The sequence below is a fragment of the Hemiscyllium ocellatum genome, chromosome 46 (genome assembly GCF_020745735.1).
Source record: "Hemiscyllium ocellatum isolate sHemOce1 chromosome 46, sHemOce1.pat.X.cur, whole genome shotgun sequence".
In the NCBI taxonomy this organism is placed as follows: domain Eukaryota; kingdom Metazoa; phylum Chordata; class Chondrichthyes; order Orectolobiformes; family Hemiscylliidae; genus Hemiscyllium; species Hemiscyllium ocellatum.
The window spans coordinates 9,946,148-9,969,431 of record NC_083446.1 but is presented as its reverse complement, the minus strand read 5'-3'; positions in this window follow the sequence as shown (position 1 = coordinate 9,969,431).

Sequence of the window (23,284 nt, the reverse complement as noted above, 5' to 3'; positions counted from 1 at the left end):
CTCACGGTAATCCTTGATCCTGTTGATACTCAAGGACCTATCCATCTCTGTCTTAAATATACTCAGCCTTCTGTGGCAGTGAATTCCTAGATTCACCACTCTCTGGTTGAAGATGTTTCTCCTTATCTTTGTTCTAAAAGATCTTCCCTTTGTGGGCAGCATGATGGCTCAGTGGTTAGCACTGCTGCCTCCCAGCACCAGGGACCCGGGTTCGATTCTAGCCTCAGGCAAACAGCCGTGTAGAATTTGCACATTCTCCTCGTGTCTGCGTGGGGTTTCCTCCGGGTGCTCTGGTTTCCTCCCACAGTCCAATGATGTGCAGGTTAGGGTGGATTGGCCGTGCTAAATTGTCCCATATTGCCCTGGGATGTGCAGGTTAGGGTGGATTGGCCGTGCTAAATTGTCCCATAGTGTCCAAGATTGTGCAGGTTAGGGTGGATTGGCCGTGCTAAATTGTCCCATAGTGCCCAGGGATGTGCAGGTTAGGGTGGATTGGCCGTGCTAAATTGTCCCATAGTGTCCAAGATTGTGCAGGTTAGGGTGGATTGGCCGTGCTAAATTGTCCCATGGTGCCCAGGGATGTGCAGGTTAGGGTGGATTGGCCATGCTAAATTGTCCCATATTGCCCTGGGATGTGCAGGTTAGGGTGGATTGGCCATGCTAAATTGTCCAATAGTGCCCAGGGATGTACAGGTTAGGGTGGATTGGCCGTGCTAAATTGTCCCATAGTGTCCAGGGATGAGCAGGTTAGGGTGGATTGGCCATGCTAAATTGTCCCATAGTGCCCAGGGATGTGCAGGTTAGGGTGCATTGGCCATGCTAAATTGTCCAATAGTGCCCAGGGATGTGCAGGTTAGGGTGGATTGGCCATGCTAAATTGTCCAATAGTGCCCAGGGATGTACAGGTTAGGGTGGATTGGCCATGCTAAATTGTCCCATAGTGCCCAGGGATGTGCAGGTTAGGGTGGATTGGCCATGCTAAATTGTCCAATAGTGCCCAGGGATGTTTAGGTTATGGTGGATTGGCCGTGCTAAATTGTCCAATAGTGCCCAGGGATGTTTAGGTTAGGATGGATTGGCCATGCTAAATTGTCCAATAGTGCACAGGGATGTACAGGTTAGGGTGGATTGGCCATGCTAAATTGTCCCATAGTGCCCAGGGATGTGCAGGTTAGGGTGGATTGGCCATGCTAAATTGTCCAATAGTGCCCAGGGATGTACAGGTTAGGGTGGATTGGCCATGCTAAATTGTCCAATAGTGCCCAGGGATGTACAGGTTAGGGTGGATTGGCCATGCTAAATTGTCCAATAGTGCCCAGGGATGTTTAGGTTAGGGTGGATTGGCCATGCTAAATTGTCCCATGGTGCCCAGGGATGTACAGGTTAGGGTGGATTGGCCATGCTAAATTGTCCAATAGTGCCCAGGGATGTACAGGTTAGGGTGGATTGGCCATGCTAAATTGTCCAATAGTGCCCAGGGATGTACAAGTTAGGGTGGATTGGCCGTGCTAAATTGTCCTATAGTGCCCAGGGATGTGCAGGTTAGGGTGGATTAGCCATGCTAAATTGTCCCATAGTGCCCAGGGATGTGCAGGTTAGGGTGGATAGGCCGTGCTAAATTGCCCCATAGTGCCCAGGGATGAGCAGGTTAGGGTGGATTGGCCGTGCTAAATTGTCCCATAGTGCCCAGGCATGTGCAGGTTAGGGTGGATTGGCCGTGCTGAATTGTCCCATAGTGCCCAGGGATGAGCAGGTTAGGGTGGATTGGCCTTGCTAAATTGCCGCATAGTGCCCAGGGGTGTGCAGGTTAGGGTGGATTGGCCATGCTAAATTGTCCCACAGTGCCCAGGCATGTGCAGGTTAGGGTGGATTGGCCGTGCTACATTGTCCCATAGTGCCCAGGGATGAGCAGGTTAGGGTGGATTGGCCGTGCTAAATTGCCCCATAGTGCCCAGAGATATGCAGGTTAGAGTGGATAGGCCGGGCTAAATTGTCCCATAGTACCCAGGGATGTGCAGGTTAGGGTGGATTGGCCGTGCTAAATTGTCCCATAGTGTACATGGATGTGCAGGTTAGGGTGGATTGGCCATGCTAAATTGTCCCACAATGCCCAGGGATGTGCAGGTTAGGGTGGATTGGCCGTGCTAAATTGTCCCATAGTGTCTAGGGACGTGCAGGTTAGGGTGGATTGGCCGTGCTAAATTGTCCCATGGTGCCCAGGGGTGTGCAGGTTAGGGTGGATTGGCCATACTACGTTGCCCCATAGTACCCAGGGATGTGCAGGTTAGGGTGGATTGGCCATGCTAAATTGTCCCACAATGCCCAGGGATGTGCAGGTTAGGGTGGATTTGCCATGCTAAATTGTCCCATAGGGCCCAGGGATGTGCAGGTTAGGGTGGATTGGCCGTGCTAAATTGTCCCATAGTGCCCAGGGATGAGCAGGTTAGGTTCTTTAGTCAGGAGTAAATGCAGCATAATAGGGTAGGGGAATGGATGGATTACTCTTCTGAGGGTCAGTGTGGACTTGTTGGGCCGAAGGGTCAGTTTCCGCACTGTAGGGAATCTCTGATTCACTCTATGTCCTTGGCTCCTAGTCTCTCCGACCAATGGAAACATCTTCTCAACATCTAGGCCATTCGGTATTCTGTATGTTTCAATTAGATTCCCCCCATATCCTTCTAAACTCCATTGAGTATAGACCTAGAATCTTCATATGTTAAACTTTTCATTCCTGGGACCGTTCTCGTGAACCTCCTCTGAACCTGCTCCAGACCAGTCCATCCTCCCTGAGATATGGGGCCCAAAAACTGCGCACAATATTCCAAATGTGGTCTGGTCAGAGCTCTACAGAGCCTCAGAAGACATCTCTGTTTTATACTCAAGTCCGTTGAGTCTCCAGCATCAATAATACTCTCAATCTACGTCCTTTCACCTCACCCCCATCCTGCACTAGGCCCAAAGGCCTTGACTGTTAAAGTACTTTTTAAAGGCCGTCACATTTTCTACCTCAACTACTCTCCCAGGCAGTGCCTTTGAGATCTCCATCCCTCTCTGGGAGATGTTCTGTCCCCTCAAGTCCCCTCCAAACCTCTCGTGTTAAAGTTATGCCCCCCTCATTATTGCCCTTTGGTTTAAGAGTCATACAGCACAGAAACAGGCCCTTCAGCCCAACTCGTCCACGCCGACCAGATATCCTAACCCGATCTAGTCCCGTTTACCAGCACTTGGCCCATATCCCTCTAACCCCTTCTCATGCATGTACCCCACCAAATGGGAGCAAGATGGAGAGGGAGGAAGGCCAGTTAGGGATGCAGAATTGAGGATGTTTGAGACGTAGAGTCGGGTGTGGGGTAGAGGGTTTGGGAGGTAGAGTTGAGGGTACTTGAGAGGCAGAGTTGATGAGGGTTTAGAGACAGAGTTGGGGGGATTTAGAGACAGAGTTGGGGGGAGTTTAGAGACAGAGTCGGGGGGGGTTTAGAGACAGAGTTGAGGGGGTTTAGAGACAGAGTTGGGGGGAGTATAGAGACAGAGTTGGGGCGTTTAGAGACAGAGTTGGGGGGATTTAGAGACAGAGTTGGGGGGTTTAGAGACAGAGTTGGGGGGTTTAGAGACAGAGTTGGGGGGAGTATAGAGACAGAGGTGGGGGGGGTATAGAGACAGAGTTGGGGGAGTTTAGAGACAGAGTTGGGGGGTTTAGAGACAGAGTTGGGGGGATTTAGAGACAGAGTTGGGGCGTTTAGAGACAGAGTTGGGGGGGTTTAGAGACAGAGTTGGGGGGATTTAGAGACAGAGTCGGGGCGTTTAGAGACAGAGTTGGGGGGAGTATAGAGACAGAGGTGGGGGGGTATAGAGACGGAGTTGGGGGGAGTATAGAGACAGAGTTGGGGGGTTTAGAGACAAAGTTGAGGGGGTTTAGAGACAGAGTTGGGGGGTTTAGAGACAGAGTTGGGGGGAGTATAGAGACAGAGGTGGGGGGGTTTAGAGACAGAGTGGGGGGGTGTATAGAGACAGAGTTGGGGGGTTTAGAGACAGAGTTGGGGGGGTTTAGAGACAGAGTTGGGGGGGAGTATAGAGACAGAGTTGGGGGGAGTATAGAGACAGAGTTGGGGCGTTTAGAGACAGAGTTGGGGGGTTTAGAGACAGAGTTGGGGGGTGTATAGAGACAGAGTTGGGGGGTGTATAGAGACAGAGTTGGGGGGGTTTAGAGACAGAGTTGGGGGGTGTATAGAGACAGAGTTGGGGGGAGTATAGAGACAGAGTTGGGGGGTGTATAGAGACAGAGTTGGGGGGTTTAGAGACAGAGTTGGGGGGTGTATAGAGACAGAGTTGGGGGGTGTATAGAGACAGAGTTGGGGCGTTTAGAGACAGAGTTGGGGGGATTTAGAGACAGAGTTGGGGGGTTTAGAGACAAAGTTGAGGGGGTTTAGAGACAGAGTTGGGGGATTTAGAGACAGAGTTGGGGGGTGTATAGAGACAGAGTTGGGGCGTTTAGAGACAGAGTTGGGGGGTTTAGAGACAGAGTTGGGGGATTTAGAGACAGAGTTGGGGGGTGTATAGAGACAGAGTTGGGGGGGTTTAGAGACAGAGTTGGGGGGTGTATAGAGACAGAGTTGGGGCGTTTAGAGACAGAGTTGGGGCGTTTAGAGACAGAGTTGGGGGGTTTAGAGACAGAGTTGGGGGGGTTTAGAGACAAAGTTGAGGGGGTTTAGAGACAGAGTTGGGGGGAGTATAGAGACAGAGTTGGGGGGTGTATAGAGACAGAGTTGGGGCATTTAGAGACAGAGTTGGGGGGGTTTAGAGACAGAGTTGGGGGAGTTTAGAGACAGAGTTGGGGGGTTTAGAGACAGAGTTGGGGGGTTTAGAGACAGAGTTGGGGGGTTTAGAGATGCAGAGTTTGTGGTTTTAAGAGGGAAATAGGGAGGTTTCAGAGATAGAATTGGGGGATTCAGAGGGAGAGTGCAGGAGGTTTAGAGATAGATTTGGGGAGGGGAATTTAGAGACAGAGTTGGGGGCTATTAGAGAGGCCGAGTTGGAGGGTATTAGAGAGGTAGACTGAGGCAGTGTTGGGAGGCAGAGATTTGTTGGATAACGCTATGGAGGAAGAGAAGGGGGAATGGAAATTACATCAGGAGATAGTTCAGAAAATGCTGTCGGATTGTAATCATCATCGAGAAGGATGGTTTCTCGATGGAGGGCTAGTTTACGATGCAGTGTGACACTAACAGCGCAGGGTCAATTCCCACACCAGCTGAGGGGACCACGAAGGACTCTCCTACTCAGCCTCTGACCCTCTGACCGTCCGGTAAACCCCCCACCATGAACCACTCTCTGGAAGGACAGCACCCATTTGGGACCCTGGTGAATTCACTATTCCATTCACACACTGCCCAGTTTTCAGCAGGTCAGACAGTAACCAGAACAGAAGCCAACTGACGACAGCACAGTCTCAGGTTAAACTGCACGGACAGGCATATTCCCACTAATCCCAATGGATCCCTCCGTACTGACCCTCCGACAGTGCGGCACTCTCTCAGCACTGACCCTCCGACAGTGCGGCACTCCCTCAGTACTGACCCTCTGACAGTGCGGCACTCTCTCAGTACTGACCCTCCGACAGTGCGGCACTCTCTCAGTACTGACCCTCTGACAGTGCGGCACTCCCTCAGTACTGACCGTCTGACAGTCCGTTGCTCCATCAGTACTGACCCTCCGACAGTGCGGCACTCTCTCAGCACTGACCCTCTGACAGTGCGGCACTCCCTCAGCACTGACCGTCTGACAGTCCGTTGCTCGGTCAGTACCAGTGTAACCACCTTGGTTAAATCTCCCCTCTCTATCTCCTTTGCTGTGAGGAGAATGGCCCCTGTGTCTCTCACCGTTGACCTTGCGTCTTAAATCTCTCATCTCCTGGGCCCGTTCTGGTCAATCTCCCCAACACGGGGACCCTCACCTCCCACCTGGAGCCTCAAAACTGGCACTGGGTGCAGCTTCCCAGTCCCGAGCTGAGAACCTTATCACGGCTCTGCAACACGTCAACCTTGTTTGTTCGCACGGAACTCTGGGTCCTATCTATTTTGGTCTACCTACCACCTTCCAAGATCCATCTTTTGCATCCCCTGTGTGTCCTCCTGGTGCCCAGCACCACTTGGTCAACGCTAAAAGAGGGTGCTGCCAAAGTAACTCTCACCGGCCCCAGTCTTTCAGTCACTTCGGTGGCTGGGATCAGTCGGGTTATCCCCCAGTTTATGCCATAGAGAGAACCACAGGGGCTCACCTTCCTTGTCTGCTGGGTGGGTCTTGGAATCGATTCCCACTCTGTCCAGTATCCCGTTCCCGGTCTGAGCTACTCTGTTGGTTGCTCCCTACGCCTCCCACCGAGGTGAGAGCTGGATAAGGCGGTATTAGCTTACTAATCACAGAGTTTCTCCTTGTGTCAGCACGGATTGTGGATGTCAGCTCACGTGTGTATGTGTGTGTGTACATGCGTGCGTGTGTGTGCGTATGTGTGTGTCTGTATACGTGCGTGTGTACGTGTGTGTATGTATGCGTGAGTGTGTGCGTGTGTGTCTGTGTACATGCATGTGCGTGTGTGTGTGTATGTGCGCGTGCATGTGCATGCGTGTGTGTTTACATGTCTTTTTGTGTGTATATGTGTGTGTACATATGTATTTGTGTGTGTACGTGTGTGTGTGTGAGATGTGTGTGCATTTGTATGTGGGTGTGTGTACGTGTGTGTGGGTGTGTATGTGTGTGAGTGTGTGGGGAGTGTCTGTGTATGTGTGTGCATGTGTATGTGTGTGTGCAAGGGGAGTGTATGTGTATGTGTGCATGGGGAATGTAAGTGTGTGGGAATGATTGTGTGTGTGTGCATGTGCATGTGCATGGGGAGTGTGTGTGTGTGCGTGTGGGGAGTGTATGTGTGTGTGGTTGTGTGTACGTGTATATGTGTGTGGGGAGTGTGTGTGTGGGTGTGTGTGTAGGGAGTGTGTGTATGTGTGAGTGTGTGTATGTGTGTGTGTGAGTGTGTATGTGTGTGTGTGTATGTGTGTGTGTGAGTGTGTATGTGTGAGTGTGTATGTATATGTGTGTGAGCGTGTGCGTATGTGTGGGGAGTGTATGTGTGAGTGTGTGTGTGTGTGCATGTGTTTGAGTGTGTGTGTGAGTGTGAATGTGTGTGTGTGGGGAGTGTGTGAATGTGCATGTGTGTGAGTGTGTGGGGAGTGAGTGTGTGTGTGTGTGGTTGTGTGTACGTGTATATGTGTGTGGGGAGTGTGTGTGTGGGTGTGTGTGTAGGGAGTGTGTGTATGTGTGAGTGTGTGTATGTGTGTGTGTGAGTGTGTATGTGTGTGTGTGTATGTGTGTGTGTGAGTGTGTATGTGTGAGTGTGTATGTATATGTGTGTGAGCGTGTGCGTATGTGTGGGGAGTGTATGTGTGAGTGTGTGTGTGTGTGCATGTGTTTGAGTGTGTGTGTGAGTGTGAATGTGTGTGTGTGGGGAGTGTGTGAATGTGCATGTGTGTGAGTGTGTGGGGAGTGAGTGTGTGTGTGTGTGAGCACGTGTACGTGTGTGGTGTGTGTGTGAATGTGTGTGAGTGTGCATATGCGTGTATGTGTATGAGTGTGTGTGTGTGAGTACGTGTGTATGTGTGAGTTTGGGGAGTGAGTGTGTGTGTGTGAGTGCGTGTGTGTGCGTGTGTGAGTGTGTGAGGAGTGTGTGTGTTTGTGTGTGTGGGCAGTGTATGTGTGTGTGAGTTTGTGTGCGGGGAGTATATGTGTGTGTGCGTACGTGTATGTGTGTGTGTGTGTGAGTGTGTGGGGAGTGAGTGTGTGTGTGTGTGTAGTGTGTGACGAGTGAGTGTGTGTGTGTGGGGAGTGTATGTGTGTGAGTGTATGGGGAGTGAGTATGTGTGTGTGTGTGTGTGTGTGGGGAGTGTATGTGTGAGTATGTGTGTGTGAGTCCGTGTGTGTGTATGTGCATGTGTGTGTGTGTGTATGAGTGTGTATGTGGGGAGTGAGTATGTGTGCGTGTGTGTGTGTATGAGTGTGTATGTGGGGAGTGAGTATGTGTGTGTGAGTGTGTATGTGTATGAGTGTGTGAGTGTGTGGGGAGTGAGTATGTGTGTGTGAGTGTGCGTGTGTGTGTGTGTGTGTGGGGAGTGTATGTGTGAGTATGTGTGTGTGTGTGTATGAGTGTGTATGTGGGGAGTGAGTATGTGTGCGTGTGTGTGTGTGTGCATGTATGTGTGTGTCTATATGTATGAGTGTGTATGTGTATGAGTGTGTATGTGTGTGTGTGTGGGGAGTGTGAGTGTGTGTGTCTGTGTGTGTGTGCCACAGTGCGCTGTGCAGCGGGGAGAGGAACAAACACTGCCTCTGTTACCATGTATGAGGATCGACACACACTTGTTCATGTATTCCTGAATGCAGAAATGTTCCAGCCAGACACTGACCTCTGGGAGTTCAGCCGAAGGTCTCACTTTCTCAGGAGCATCTTAAGGGAGCAGAGACATTCCAGAAAGGATTGGGAATGGATTTCCAGAGCTCAGGGACCACGGGCCAATAGTGGGGAGAGTGAAGAGTCAATATACAGTGACTCAGTGGTTAACGCTGCTGCCTCACAGCGCCGGGGACCCAGGTTCGATCCCACACTCAGGCTGTGCTAAATTGTCTGTGAGGAGTTTGCACATTCTCCCCACTGTGTCTGCGTGGGGTTTTCTACCACAATCCAAAGATGTTTAGGTTAGGGTGGATTGGCCATGCTAAATTGTCCAATAGTGCCCAGGGATGTACAGGTTAGGGTGGATTGGCCATGCTAAATGGTCCCATAGTGCCCAGGGATGTGCAGGTTAGGGTGGATTGGCCATGCTAAATTGTCCCATAGTGCCCAGGGATGTGCAGGTTAGGGTGGATTGGCCATGCTAAATTGTCCAATAGTGCCCAGGGATGTACAGGTTAGGGTGGATTGGCCATGATAAATTGTCCAATAGCGCCCAGGGATGTTTAGGTTAGGGTGGATTGGCCATGCTAAATTGTCCAATAGTGCCCAGGGATGTACAGGTTAGGGTGGATTGGCCATGCTAAATTGTCCCATAGTGCCCAGGGATGTGCAGGTTAGGGTGGATTGACCATGCTAAATTGTCCCATAGTGCCCAGGGATGTGCAGGTTAGGGTGGATTGGCCATGCTAAATTGTCCAATAGTGCCCAGGGATGTGCAGGTTAGGGTGGATTGGCCATGCTAAATTGTCCCATAGTGCCCAGGGATGTACAGGTTAGGGTGGATTGGCCGTGCTAAATTGTCCAATAGTGCCCAGGGATGTTTAGGTTAGGATGGATTGGCCATGCTAAATTGTCCAATAGTGCACAGGGATGTACAGGTTAGGGTGGATTGGCCATGCTAAATTGTCCCATAGTGCCCAGGGATGTGCAGGTTAGGGTGGATTGGCCATGCTAAATTGTCCAATAGTGCCCAGGGATGTACAGGTTAGGGTGGATTGGCCATGCTAAATTGTCCAATAGTGCCCAGGGATGTACAGGTTAGGGTGGATTGGCCATGCTAAATTGTCCAATAGTGCCCAGGGATGTGCAGGTTAGGGTGGATTGGCCATGCTAAATTGTCCAATAGTGCCCAGGGATGTGCAGGTTAGGGTGGATTGGCCATGCTAAATTGTCCAATAGTGCCCAGGGATGTGCAGGTTAGGGTGGATTGGCCATGCTAAATTGTCCAATAGTGCCCAGGGATGTGCAGGTTAGGGTGGATTGGCCATGCTAAATTGTCCAATAGTGCCCAGGGATGTGCAGGTTAGGGTGGATTGGCCATGCTAAATTGTCCAATAGTGCCCAGGGATGTGCAGGTTAGGGTGGATTGGCCATGCTAAATTGTCCAATAGTGCCCAGGGATGTGCAGGTTAGGGTGGATTGGCCATGCTAAATTGTCCAATAGTGCCCAGGGATGTACAGGTTAGGGTGGATTGGCCATGCTAAATTGTCCCATAGTGCCCAGGGATGTGCAGGTTAGGGTGGATTGGCCATGCTAAATTGTCCCATAGTGCCCAGGGATGTGCAGGTTAGGGTGGATTGGCCATGCTAAATTGTCCAATAGTGCCCAGGGATGTGCAGGTTAGGGTGGATTGGCCATGCTAAATTGTCCCATAGTGCCCAGGGATGTACAGGTTAGGGTGGATTGGCCGTGCTAAATTGTCCAATAGTGCCCAGGGATGTTTAGGTTAGGATGGATTGGCCATGCTAAATTGTCCAATAGTGCACAGGGATGTACAGGTTAGGGTGGATTGGCCATGCTAAATTGTCCCATAGTGCCCAGGGATGTGCAGGTTAGGGTGGATTGGCCATGCTAAATTGTCCAATAGTGCCCAGGGATGTACAGGTTAGGGTGGATTGGCCATGCTAAATTGTCCAATAGTGCCCAGGGATGTACAGGTTAGGGTGGATTGGCCATGCTAAATTGTCCCATAGTGCCCAGGGATGTGCAGGTTAGGGTGGATTGGCCATGCTAAATTGTCCAATAGTGCCCAGGGATGTGCAGGTTAGGGTGGATTGGCCATGCTAAATTGTCCAATAGTGCCCAGGGATGTGCAGGTTAGGGTGGATTGGCCATGCTAAATTGTCCAATAGTGCCCAGGGATGGGCAGGTTAGGGTGGATAGGCCGTGCTAAATTGCCCCATAGTGCCCAGGGATGAGCAGGTTAGGGTGGATTGGCCGTGCTAAATTGTCCCATAGTGCCCAGGCATGTGCAGGTTAGGGTGGATTGGCCATGCTAAATTGTCCCATAGTGCCCAGGGATGAGCAGGTTAGGGTGGATTGGCCTTGCTAAATTGCCCCATAGTGCCCAGGGGTGTGCAGGTTAGGATGGATTGGCCATGCTAAATTGTCCCACAGTGCCCAGGCATGTGCAGGTTAGGGTGGATTGGCCGTGCTACATTGTCCCATAGTGCCCAGGGATGAGCAGGTTAGGGTGGATTGGCCGTGCTAAATTGCCCCATAGTGCCCAGAGATATGCAGGTTAGAGTGGATAGGCCGGGCTAAATTGTCCCATAGTACCCAGGGATGTGCAGGTTAGGGTGGATTGGCCGTGCTAAATTGTCCCATAGTGTACATGGATGTGCAGGTTAGGGTGGATAGGCCATGCTAAATTGTCCCACAATGCCCAGGGATGTGCAGGTTAGGGTGGATTGGCCGTGCTAAATTGTCCCATAGTGTCTAGGGACGTGCAGGTTAGGGTGGATTGGCCGTGCTAAATTGTCCCATGGTGCCCAGGGGTGTGCAGGTTAGGGTGGATTGGCCATACTACGTTGCCCCATAATACCCAGGGATGTGCAGGTTAGGGTGGATTGGCCATGCTAAATTGTCCCATAGTGTCCAAGATGTGCAGGTTAGGGTGGATTGGCCATGCTAAATTGTCCCATAGTGCCCAGGGGTGTGCAGGTTAGGGTGGATTGGCCATGCTAAATTGTCCCATAGTACCCAGTGATGTGCAGGTTAGGGTGGATTGGCCATGCTAAATTGTCCCATAGTGCCCAGGGATGTGCAGGTTAGGGTGGATTGGCCATGCTAAATTGTCCAATAGTGCCCAGGGATGTGCAGGTTAGGGTGGATTGGCCATGCTAAATTGTCCAATAGTGCCCAGGGATGTACAGGTTAGGGTGGATTGGCCATGCTAAATTGTCCAATAGTGCCCAGGGATGTACAGGTTAGGGTGGATTGGCCATGCTAAATTGTCCAATAGTGCCCAGGGATGTACAGGTTAGGGTGGATTGGCCATGCTAAATTGTCCAATAGTGCCCAGGGATGTACAGGTTAGGGTGGATTGGCCATGCTAAATTGTCCCATAGTGCCCAGGGATGTGCAGGTTAGGGTGGATTGGCCATGCTAAATTGTCCAATAGTGCCCAGGGATGTACAGGTTAGGGTGGATTGGCCGTGCTAAATTGTCCAATAGTGCCCAGGGATGTACAGGTTAGGGTGGATTGGCCATGCTAAATTGTCCAATAGTGCCCAGGGATGTACAAGTTAGGGTGGATTGGCCATGCTAAATTGTCCAATAGTGCCCAGGGATGTGCAGGTTAGGGTGGATTGGCCGTGCTAAATTGTCCTATAGTGCCCAGGGATGTGCAGGTTAGGGTGGATTGGCCATGCTAAATTGTCCCATAGTGCCCAGGGATGTGCAGGTTAGGGTGGATAGGCCGTGCTAAATTGCCCCATAGTGCCCAGGGATGAGCAGGTTAGGGTGGATTGGCCGTGCTAAATTGTCCCATAGTGCCCAGGCATGTGCAGGTTAGGGTGGATTGGCCGTGCTAAATTGTCCCATAGTGCCCAGGGATGAGCAGGTTAGGGTGGATTGGCCTTGCTAAATTGCCCTATAGTGCCCAGGGGTGTGCAGGTTAGGGTGGATTGGCCATGCTAAATTGTCCCACAGTGCCCAGGCATGTGCAGGTTAGGGTGGATTGGCCGTGCTACATTGTCCCATAGTGCCCAGGGATGAGCAGGTTAGGGTGGATTGGCCGTGCTAAATTGCCCCATAGTGCCCAGAGATATGCAGGTTAGAGTGGATAGGCCGGGCTAAATTGTCCCATAGTACCCAGGGATGTGCAGGTTAGGGTGGATTGGCCGTGCTAAATTGTCCCATAGTGTACATGGATGTGCAGGTTAGGGTGGATAGGCCGTGCTAAATTGTCCCACAATGCCCAGGGATGTGCAGGTTAGGGTGGATTGGCCATGCTAAATTGTCCCATAGTGCCCAGGGATGTGCAGGTTAGGGTGGATTGGCCATGCTAAATTGTCCCATAGCGCCCAGGGATGTGCAGGTTAGGGTGGATTGGCCGTGCTAAATTGTCCCATAGTGTACAGGGATGAGCAGGTTAGGGTGGATTGGCCGTGCTAAATTGTCCCATAGTGTCCAGGGATGTGCAGGTTAGGGTGGATTGGCCATGCTAAATTGTCCCATAGTGCCCAGGGATGTGCAGGTTAGGGTGGATAGGCCGTGCTAAATTGCCCCATAGTGCCCAGGGATGAGCAGGTTAGGGTGGATTGGCCGTGCTAAATTGTCCCATAGTGCCCAGGCATGTGCAGGTTAGGGTGGATTGGCCGTGCTAAATTGTCCCATAGTGCCCAGGGATGAGCAGGTTAGGGTGGATTGGCCTTGCTAAATTGCCCTATAGTGCCCAGGGGTGTGCAGGTTAGGGTGGATTGGCCATGCTAAATTGTCCCACAGTGCCCAGGCATGTGCAGGTTAGGGTGGATTGGCCGTGCTACATTGTCCCATAGTGCCCAGGGATGAGCAGGTTAGGGTGGATTGGCCGTGCTAAATTGCCCCATAGTGCCCAGAGATATGCAGGTTAGAGTGGATAGGCCGGGCTAAATTGTCCCATAGTACCCAGGGATGTGCAGGTTAGGGTGGATTGGCCGTGCTAAATTGTCCCATAGTGTACATGGATGTGCAGGTTAGGGTGGATAGGCCGTGCTAAATTGTCCCACAATGCCCAGGGATGTGCAGGTTAGGGTGGATTGGCCATGCTAAATTGTCCCATAGTGCCCAGGGATGTGCAGGTTAGGGTGGATTGGCCATGCTAAATTGTCCCATAGCGCCCAGGGATGTGCAGGTTAGGGTGGATTGGCCGTGCTAAATTGTCCCATAGTGTACAGGGATGAGCAGGTTAGGGTGGATTGGCCGTGCTAAATTGTCCCATAGTGTCCAGGGATGTGCAGGTTAGGGTGGATTGGCCGTGCTAAATTGTCCCATAGTGCCCAGGGATGTGCAGGTTAGGGTGGATTGGCCGTGCTAAATTGTCCCATAGTGCCCAGGGATGTGCAGGTTAGGGTGGATTAGCCGTGCTAAATTGTCCCATAGTGCCCAGGGATGTGCAGGTTAGGGTGGATTGGCCATGCTAAATTGTCCCATCGCGCCCAGGGATGTGCAGGTTAGGGTGGATTGGCCGTGCTAAATTGTCCCATAGTGTACAGAGATGAGCAGGTTAGGGTGGATTGGCCGTGCTAAATTGTCCCATAGTGTCCAGGGATGTGCAGGTTAGGGTGGATTGGCCGTGCTAAATTGTCCCATAGTGCCCAGGTGTGTGCAGGTTAGGGTGGATTGGCCGTGCTAAATTGTTCCATAGTGCCCAGGGATGTGCAGGTTAGGGTGGAATGGTCGTGCTAAATTGTCCCTTAGTGTCCAGGGATGTGCAGGTTAGGTTGGATTGGCCATACTACGTTGCCCCATAGTGCCCAGGGATGTGCAGGTTAGGGTGGATTGGCCATGCTCAATTGTCCCATAGTGTCCAGGATGTGCAGGTTAGGGTGGATTGGCCGTGCTAAATTGTCCCATAGTGCCCAGGGGTGTGCAGGTTAGGGTGGATTGGCCATGCTAAATTGTCCCAAAGTGCCCAGGGATGTGCAGGTTAAGGTGGATTGGCCATGCTAAATTGTCCCATAGTGCCCAGTGATGTGCAGGTTAGGGTGGATTGGCCATGCTAAATTGTCCCATAGTGTCCAGGATGTGCAGGTTAGGGTGGATTGGCCGTGCTAAATTGTCCCATAGTGCCCAGGGATGTGCAGGTTAGGGTGGATTGGCCATGCTAAATTGTCCCATAGCGCCCAGGGATGTGCAGGTTAGGGTGGATTGGCCGTGCTAAATTGTCCCATAGTGTACAGGGATGTGCAGGTTAGGATGGATTGGCCGTGCTAAATTGTCCCATAGTGTCCAGGGATGTGCAGGTTAGGGTGGATTGGCCGTGCTAAATTGTCCCATAGTGTCCAGGGATGTGCAGGTTCGGGTGGATTGGCCGTGCTAAATTGTCCCATAGCGCCCAGGGATGTGCAGGTTAGGGTGGATTGGCCGTGCTAAATTGTCCCATAGTGCCCAGGGATGTGCAGGTTAGGGTGGAATGGTCGTGCTAAATTGTCCCATAGTGTCCAGGGATGTGCAGGTTTGGGTGGATTGGCCGTGCTAAATTGTCCCATAGTGTCCAGGATTAGATACAGAGGGAGGGGGAGAGTGAGGGAGGGGGAGCGAGAGAGACAGAGGGGGGGAGAGAGAGAGAGAGACAGAGAGAGAGAGGGAGCGAGAGAGAGAGACAGAGACTCTCCGTGTCATGGCCTGTCCCACTTTGGACAGTGAGCCACAAGAAACAAGAAAAAACGCTGATTTGTGTTTTGCGGGATCACTGAGAGTCTCATGCTGCGACTGCCACAACACGCACGTCCCCTCCTGTACCATGTCTGCTTCTGTCCTGGCTTCCCCGGCTTAGTGCAGTCAGACAGTTAGACAGCAGTGAGTGTCTATTTGAAGACAGGATCTGCACACACACCCTGTCAGTGCAGATATCAGACTGGGGGATACTTTGAGAGATTACTCCCTTCCTGACACAGGCTCATTTGGATGCTATAAATAGTCAGGTGTAATAGGCTCGGCAAGATTAATATTCAGTTAAACTGGGCACCTCCAACCGAACACACAAGGAGCTGATGTCAGAGATTGTAGAGCTCAGGGACAGACAGGATGGCCAGAGAGGACTGCATTTAGGTAGCACACTGGTTTGCCAACGACAAGACACGTTCTCAGAGGTGGCAGGGCGTGAGGTGCTGGGATTCAGACACACAGGCTCGGAGCACCCACGCTGTACCTCACACTGACCCTGTAGGTTAGGCACCCTGTCAGTAACATCATCTCGGAAAGCTGCCAGCAACTGACTCAACCTCACCCACTCCCTCCCTCCCTCACCCCGTCACTCACTCCCTCCCTCCCTCACCCCGTCACTCACTCACTCCCTCCCTCACCCCGTCACTCACCCACTCCCTCCCTCCCTCACCCCGTCACTCACTCACTCCCTCCCTCCCTCACCCCGTCACTCACCCACTCCCTCCCTCCCTCACCCCATCACTCACTCCCTCCCTCCCTCACCCCGTCACTCTCTCACTGCCTCCCTCACCCCGTCACCCACTCCCTCCCTCCCTCACCCCGTCACTCACTCACTCCCTCCCTCACCCTGTTACTCACCCACTCCCTCCCTCCCTCACCCCGTCACTCACTCACTCTCTCTCTCTCCCTCACCCCGTCACTCACTCCCTCCCTCCCTCACCCCGTCACTCACTCACTCTCTCTCTCTCCCTCACCCCGTCACTCACTCCCTCCCTCCCTCACCCCGTCACTCACTCACTCTCTCTCTCTCCCTCACCCCGTCACTCACTCCCTCCCTCCTTCACCCCGTCACTCACTCACTCCCTCCCTCACCCCGTCACTCACTCCCTCCCTCACCCCGTCACTCACTCACTCTGTCCCTCACCCCGTCACTCACTCCCTCCCTCACCCCGTCACTCACTCACTCTGTCCCTCACCCCGTCACTCACTCCCTCCCTCACCCCGTCACTCACTCACTCTGTCCCTCACCCCGTCACTCACTCCCTCCCTCACCCCGTCACTCACTCCCTCCCTCACCCCGTCACTCTCTCACTCCCTCCCTCACCCCGTCACTCACTCACTCTGTCCCTCACCCCGTCACTCACTCTCTCCCTCCCTCCTTCACCCCGTCACTCACTCACTCCCTCCCTCACCCATCACTCACTCCCTCTCTCCCTCACTCACCCCGTCACTCACTCACTCTGTCCCTCACCCCGTCACTCACTCCCTCCCTCCCTCACCCCATCACTCACTCACTCTCTCTCTCCCTCCCTCACCCCGTCACTCACTCCCTCCCTCCCTCACCCCGTCACTCACTCACTCCCTCCTTCATCCCGTCACTCCCTCACTCACTCTGTCCCTCACCCCGTCACTCACTCCCACCCTCCCTCCCTCACCCGTCCCTCACTCTCTCTCCCTCCCTCACCCCGTCACTCACTCACTCCCTCCCTCACCCTGTTACTCACCCACTCCCTCCCTCCCTCACCCCGTCACTCACTCACTCTCTCTCTCCCTCCCTCACCCCGTCACTCACTCCCTCCCTCCCTCACCCCGTCACTCACTCACTCCCTCCTTCATCCCGTCACTCCCTCACTCACTCTGTCCCTCACCCCGTCACTCACTCCCACCCTCCCTCCCTCACCCGTCCCTCACTCTCTCTCCCTCCCTCACCCCGTCACTCACTCACTCCCTCCCTCCCTCCCTCACCCCGTCACTCACTCACTCCCTCCCTCCCTCCCTCCCTCACCCCGTCACTCCCTCCCTCCCTCCCTCACCCCGTCACTCACTCAATCCCTCCCTCCCTCCCTCACCCCGTCACTCACTCACTCCCTCCCTCCCTCCCTCACCCCGTCACTCCCTCCCTCCCTCCCTCACCCCGTCACTCACTCAATCCCTCCCTCCCTCACCCCGTCACTCACTCACTCCCTCCCTCCCTCCCTCACCCCGTCACTCACTCACTCCCTCCCTCCCTCCCTCACCCCGTCACTCCCTCCCTCCCTCCCTCACCCCGTCACTCACTCAATCCCTCCCTCCCTCACCCCGTCACTCACTCACTCCCTCCCTCACCCTGTCACTCACTCCCTCCCTCCCTCACTCCCTCCCTCCCTCACTCCCTCCCTCCCTCCCTCACCCTGTCAATCCCTCACTCCCTCCCTCACTCCTTCTCTCCCTCACCCCGTCACTCACTCCCTCCTTCACCCCATCCCTCCCTCTCCCTCCCTCACTCTGTCCCTCACTCACTCCCTCCGTCCCTCACCCTATCCCTCCCTCACCCCGTCACTCACTCCCTCCTTCACCCCATCCCTCCCTCTCCCTCCCTCACTCTGTCCCTCACTCACTCCCTCCGTCCCTCACCCTATCCCTCCCTCACCCCGTCACTCACTCCCTCCTTCACCCCATCCCTCCCTCTCCCTATCTCTCCCTCCCCCTGTCCCCCACTCCCCCTGCCCTCAGTCACTGACTCGCCCTTAGCCCTCGATCCCACAGCCTGTGCGCCATGGGGGCTGTAGGAGGAGGATCTGCACGTTCAGGCTGACAACGCTGTGGGCCGCGGGAAGGTAATGTGATTGTGGGAAGCCAGCATCACCAGGGGAGGACAAGGCCGGACAACCCGAATCAACTTCCTGCTCACAGGAACGATGGGTGGAGGAGGTCACACAAGGAGCAGCTGAGGACTCTCGGTCAGTAGAGTCATAGAAAACAGCCCCAGCTTGCTCAACGTCTCACCAGACGTCAAACCCTCCAACCCTGGCAACATCCTTGGAAATCTTTTCTGAACCGTTTCAAGTTTCACAACATCCTGCCTAGAGGAGGGAGAATTACACGCAATATTCCAAAAGTGGCCTCACCAATGTCCTATACAGCCGCAACATGACCTCCCAACTCCTACACTTCATACTCTGACCCTCTGACAGTGCGGCACTCCCTCAGTACTGACCCTCCGACAGTGCGGCACTCCCTCAGTACTGACCCTCCGACAGTGCGGCACTCCCTCAGTACTGACCCTCTGACAGTGCGGCACTCCCTCAGTACTGACCCTCCGACAGTGCAGCACTCCCTCAGTACTGGGAGGCAGGATGCAGTTGAGTGGAGGTGTGGGAGATGGGGGAACACGGTTGGAGAGAGGTGTGGGGAGATGCGGGATATAGTTGCGGGGAGGTGTGGGAGATGGGGGAACACGGTTGGAGAGAGGTGTGGGGAGATGCGGGATATAGTTGGGGGGAGGTGTGGGAAGATGGGGGAACACGGTTGGAGGGAGGTGTGGGGAAATGGGGGACACGGTTGTGGGGAGGTGTGGGGAGATGGGGGTGAGGTTGGAGGGAGGTGTGGGGAGATGGGGACATGGTTAGCGGGAGGTGTGGGGAGATGGGGGGCACAGTTGGATCGGGGTGTGGGGAGATGGGGATATGGTTGGGGGAGGTGTGGGAAGATGGGGGATACGGTTGGGTGGAGGTATGGGGAGATGGGGGACGGGGTTGGAGGGAGGTGTGGGGAGATGGGGGACACGGTTGGAGGGAGGTGTGGGGAGATGGGGGATACGGTTGGGGGGAGGTGTGGGGAGATGGGGATGGAGTTGGGGGGAGGTGTGGGAAGATGGGGGACATGGTTGGGGGGAGGTGTGGGGAGATGGGGATGGAGTTGGGGGGAGGTGTGGGGAGATGGGGGACATGGTTGGGGGGAGGTGTGGGGAGATGGGGGACACGGTTGGGAGGAGGTGTGGGGAGATGGGGGACGGGGTTGGAGGGAGGTGTGGGGAGATGGGGGACATGGTTGGGGGGAGGTGTGGGGAGATGGGGGATACGGTTGGGGGGAGGTGTGGGAAGATGGGGGACATGGTTGGGGGGAGGTGTGGGGAGATGGGGATGGAGTTGGGGGGAGGTGTGGGAAGATGGGGTCATGGTTGGGGGGAGGTGTGGGGAGATGGGGATGGAGTTGGGGGGAGGTGTGGGAAGATGGGGGACATGGTTGGGGGGAGGTGTGGGGAGATGGGGATGGAGTTGGGGGGAGGTGTGGGGAGATGGGGGACACGGTTGGGAGGAGGTGTGGGGAGATGGGGATGGAGTTGGGGGGAGGTGTGGGAAGATGGGGTCATGGTTGGGGGGAGGTGTGGGGAGATGGGGATGGAGTTGGGGGGAGGTGTGGGAAGATGGGGGACATGGTTGGGAGGAGGTGTGGGGAGATGGGGGACGGGGTTGGAGGGAGGTGTGGGGAGATGGGGGACGGGGTTGGAGGGAGGTGTGGGGAGATGGGGGACGGGGTTGGAGGGAGGTGTGGGGAGATGGGGGACGGGGTTGGAGGGAGGTGTGGGGAGATGGGGGACGGGGTTGGAGGGAGGTGTGGGGAGATGGGGGACAAGTTGGTGAGAGGTGTGGGGAGATGGGGGACACTTGTGGAGGGCGAGTTGTGGGGAGTTGGGGGACATGGTTGGAGGGCTGTGTGGGGAGATGGGGAAATGGTGGGGGGGAGGTGTGGGGAGATGGGGGACATGGTTGGGGGGAGGTGTGGGGACATGGGTGATATGGTTGGGGAGAGGTGTGGGGAGATGGGGACATGGTTGGTGTGAGGTGTGGGGACATGGGTGATACGGTTGGGGAGAGGTGTGGGGAGATGGGGGACGTGGTTAGAGGGAGGTGTGGGGAGATGGGGGGAAGAGGGCAAGGCTATGATGAGGGCCACCCACGCTGACTGAATGTATGGACGGACGAGAAGAGAAGAGAGCGTCACTCCTGCGGTGAGTCGGGGGAATGGTTCCTCCCCCACTCCCCGGACTCCGGCCCTCCAGCTCCCGGGTTGAGGGAGTCGCCGGATGGGGAGCATGGCTTCAGGCAGCCAGCATGCAGCGTGGAATCTCGGAGCTCCCGCTGCGGTGCTCTGGCAACCTCACCAGGCCTGGGGAAGGGGGCTCCTCGTCCAACTGCTCCAGGGCTCGGCCCCCTGGAGCCGGGGGATGGGGAATGGGCATGCCCGCCTCTTCCACCGCCTCTCCCTCCTGTCTTCGGGCTTGCTCAGCCGCGGGGTTGCGGTAACTCCAGAAGCTGGCACAGAAGTAGAGGAAGAAGCCACTCAGCACCAGGAACACCAGGGCGAAGGATTGTGCTGTCGTCTGGGTGACTATTGCCAGGAGAGGCACAGTCTTCATTGGGGGAGGGTGTGGACAGAGAGAGAGAGAGATAGAAGCACCTTCAGAGAAGGAAGCAGTGGGGGGAGGGGGTCACCCCAGAAGCTCTGACTGCACCACTTTAACTTGCTGCAGGAGCTGTCGCCCATCCTGTGGCAGAGCGAGACTGCTGATTCTTCCCAAAATGTGCAAACTTCCTTCACAATCTTGGGGAGACGGGCCGACTCCGCTGCACCCGATGTAGCCACCTCTATATTGGGGAGACAGGCCGCCTACTTGCGGAACGCTTCAGGGAACACCTCTGGGATGCCCGGACCAACCAACCCAACCACCCCGTGGCTCAACACTTTAACTCCCCCTCCCACTCCACCGAGGACATGCAGGTCCTTGGACTCCTCCACTGGCAGAACATAACAACACGACGGTTGGAGGAGGAGCGCCTCATCTTCCGCCTGGGAACCCTCCAACCACAAGGAATGAACGCAGATTTCTCCAGCTTCCTCATTTCCCCTCCCCCCACCTTGTCTCAGTCGAATCCCTCGAACTCAGCACCGCCCTCCTAACCTGCAATCCTCTTCCTGACCTCTCCGCCCCACCCCCACTCCGGCCTATCACCCTCACCTTGACCTCCTTCCACCTATCCCACCTCCATCGCCCCTCCCCCAAGTCCCTCCTCCCTACCTTTTATCTTAGCCTGCCTGGCACCCTCTCCTCATTCCTGATGAAGGGCTCTGGCCCGAAACGTCGAATTTCCTGTTCCTTGGATGCTGCCTGACCTGCTGTGCTTTAACCAGCAACACATTTTCAGCTCAATCTTCATGCCAATTACAGAGAGAGAGAGAGATAATGCCAGTGTCAGTCCTTCCTACCGCAAGTGCCTGTCTAAGGTTCACTGAATCATACCTATCCAAAAGTCTTTCAAATGTTGTTATGTGTACCCGCATCTACCACTTCCTCGGGCAGTTTGCTCCACACCCTCTCTGTGAAAAGGTTGCCCCTCAGGTCTCCTTTAAATCTTCCCCCCCCCCCACCCCGCCTCACCCTTAAACCTCTGCTGGACAGGAGAGTCGGACAGCATGCCAACAGACCCTGTGACGTTGCGACTCTTTGGTCATGTTGTAGAACCAGGCGACTGGGCCCATCGTGCTTGCACCTGTTCTGTCCCCCAGGTGCCATTTCCCAGCACTATCCAAATAACCAGCCAACGCCCTCAATCAAACCTGCCTCCCCCACATTTCCAGGCAGCGTCAGGAGGTGGAGATGTCAATGTTTCGGGACCTTGAAGAGGGGTTCTACTCGAAATCTCCACTCCCTGATGCTTACCTGGCTTACTGTGTTCCTCAAGCCTCCTGGTTGTCCACCTTGGATTCCGGCATCTGCACGTTTTCCTGCTTTTCCCACATTTCCAGGTAGGGCATTCCACACCCTAACCACTCTCGGTGGGAAAAGCCCTTGCTTCGTTTGAAGATCATTTCAAATCTATGCCCCTCTTTTGTTCTCAATCCCTTTTACGAGCGGGAACAGCTTCACCCCATCTCTGCTGTCCAACACTCGCTCAGATCTCCGGCCTCAGTCTTCTCCTGTCAACGGAGAACAATCCCAGCTCCTTCACCCTATCCTGATCATCACAGCCACTCATTCCTGGAACCAGGAACAATCAATCCTGGCACCTTTCCCTGCCACCCCAGGGAGTGCGAAACCTGCGCCCACACCACTCCCCTTACCCCTGTCCAAGGCCCAAGGGATCTTCCACATCCAACAGAAATTTACTCGTACCTCTCCCAATGTCACCTACTGCATCCGTTGCGGTCTCCTCTACATCGGGGAGACTGGACGCGCTTTTGCGGATTGTTTCATGGATTATCTGTGGGACACCCGCACCCACCAACCCCACCGCCCCGTGGCTGAACACTTCAACTCCCCCCTCCCACTCCGCCAAGGACATGCAGGTCCTGGGCCTCCTCCACCGCCAAACCCTTACCACCTGATGCCCAGAGGAAGAACGCTTCATATTCCGCCTTGGGACCCTGCAACCAAACGGGATCAATGTGGATTTCAACAGCTTCCTCATTTGCCTTCCCCCCCTTCATAGTGCCCAGGGATGTGCAGGTTAGGGTGGATTGGCCGTGCTAAATTGTCCCATACTGCCCAGGGATGTGCAGGTTAGGGTGGATTGGCCGTGCTAAATTGTCCCATACTGTCCAGGGATGTGCAGGTTAGGGTGGATTGGCCGTGCTAAATTGTCCCATACTGCCCAGGGATGTGCAGGTTAGGGTGGATTGGCCGTGCTAAATTGTCCCATAGTGCCCAGGGATGTGCAGGTTAGGGTGGATTGGCCGTGCTAAATTGTCCCATAGTGCCCAGGGATGTGCAGGTTAGGGTGGATTGGCCGTGCTAAATTGTCCCATAGTGCCCAGTGATGTGTAGGTTAGGGTGGATTGGCCGTGCTAAATTGTCCCATAGTGCCCAGGGATGTGCAGGTTAGGGTGGATTGGCCGTGCTAAATTGTCCCATAGTGTCCAGGGATGTGCAGGTTAGGGTGGATTGGCCGTGCTAAATTGTCCAATAGTGCCCAGGGATGTGCAGGTTAGGGTGGATTGGCCGTGCTAAATTGTCCCATAGTACCCAGGGATGTGCAGGTTAGGGTGGATTGGCCGTGCTAAATTGTCCCATAGTACCCAGGGATGTGCAGGTTAGGGTGGATTGGCCGTGCTAAATTGTCCCATAGTGCCCAGGGATGTGCAGGTTAGGATGGATT